The following is a 1559-nucleotide window of genomic DNA, read 5'->3' as shown; positions in this document are numbered from 1 at the left end:
TCTCTGCAATATTTTTCCCTAAGGCCCCCTCTGTACGTTGTAACTTTCTCTTTATGTCAGGGGCACTTTGGGTAATAAATCTTTCAATTAGGAGTGGGCGGTTTTGTGCCAACTCCATATCAAGTCCAGTATTTATTTTATAAGCTTCTATCAGTCGGCTGAGAAAAGCTGTTGGTGCTTCATTTTTTTCTTGCCAAATACTAGTTACTGCGGCATAATTAACTGGACGAATTGCTGCCTCCCTCAATGCTTCTAAGCAGAGCAGCCTATAATTTTGCAACAATGTTTGATGCTGTAAATTATTAGTTTGCCAGCTTGGCCTCTGTTCACAAGCTGCATTTTTTCTGTCTTCTTGATAAGTAGCTCCTCCCTCTGGGTGTCTTCTGGCTAACACTTTTAATTTAGCCAACTTATATTTCTCCCTTCCTTGTAGAAATTAGTTGTTGCATATCATCCCATGTGGGTTTATGTGTTTGAATAATATTAGAAAATAAATCTATTATCTCTTGAGGCTTTTCTGAAAATGGCCCATATTGCTGCCTCCAATTTAATAAATCAGTAGTTGTAAATGGAACGTATTGCAACATTGAGACGTTTGAGTTGTCTGGTCCAGGAACTAAAACTTCTCTTAATGGGGTGATGATTTCTTCTATCTTTGGTTTAGTTTTGTTTTTATTTCTTGTTCTGCTAGAAACTGGTGTTTCTCTTTCATCTCTATCCAAGTCCTGTGTTTGGTTTTGAACTCCCTGTTCTGTTTTTATCTGTTCCTCTGCTCCGGCTTCTGGTTTAAGGTGGACTTCATCCCTTTCAGCCAGTCTGGCAAGTTCCTCCCTGTCTTCCTGGCTCAGAATCTTAGGTTTCTGATGTTTTGCTTTTTGGGTTGCCAAATATATCTTTGCACATTCTATTTGACACTTAGCTAACCATTTAGGCTTTTCTGTAATATTAATCTGCCATTGATCTATATAAGGATATTGGTCCCAATAACCTCTTCCAGTCACAATTTGATGAACCCGTGCCACGAGCTCTGGGTGCGCTGACCCCTCTTTGGGCCACCTTACGCCAAAGGTAGTCCATTCAGATTCACAGAATCTTTTTAACATGGCTGGATTTGGTCTTGGAGTTCCATAATCCCTACTAAACCCTTTTTTAAAGTTTGCCAACATACACTGGAGTGGCATCTGACCAACGCCCTCCTTAGTCTGTTTTCCTCCCATTCTACCTTAACACACTACCATCGACCTGGAGCCCCGGAATTTCAACGGCCACTCATCAGGAACTGCGATGGTTTAACCTCCCACACAATCCTACCTATTGAAGACTTTAGGACGCCGCCTTGTCTTCCAGGGGTTGATCAATTCCCTCTTCTGATCCAAATGGGATCAGGTACCCCTTTTTATAATACTTGCCTGCAGGCGTTCCAGACCCTCCTGTGGATTAAAAAGACCTGTCTGCTCCCCTCAGTGGATCCTTGACTGGAATGCTTCGCTGGTGGTAAATTCCCTTTCCTCCCGTGGAAGTCTCCCCGTAGTCAAAGGCCACGGAGCCGGCTTGGAGAT

Source organism: Protobothrops mucrosquamatus, unplaced genomic scaffold (genome assembly GCF_001527695.2).
Source record: "Protobothrops mucrosquamatus isolate PMUCROS unplaced genomic scaffold, P.Mucros_1.0 scaffold69, whole genome shotgun sequence".
Lineage (NCBI taxonomy): Eukaryota > Metazoa > Chordata > Lepidosauria > Squamata > Viperidae > Protobothrops > Protobothrops mucrosquamatus.
The sequence above is the reverse complement of the archived record's forward strand: the minus strand, read 5'-3'. Positions refer to the sequence as shown.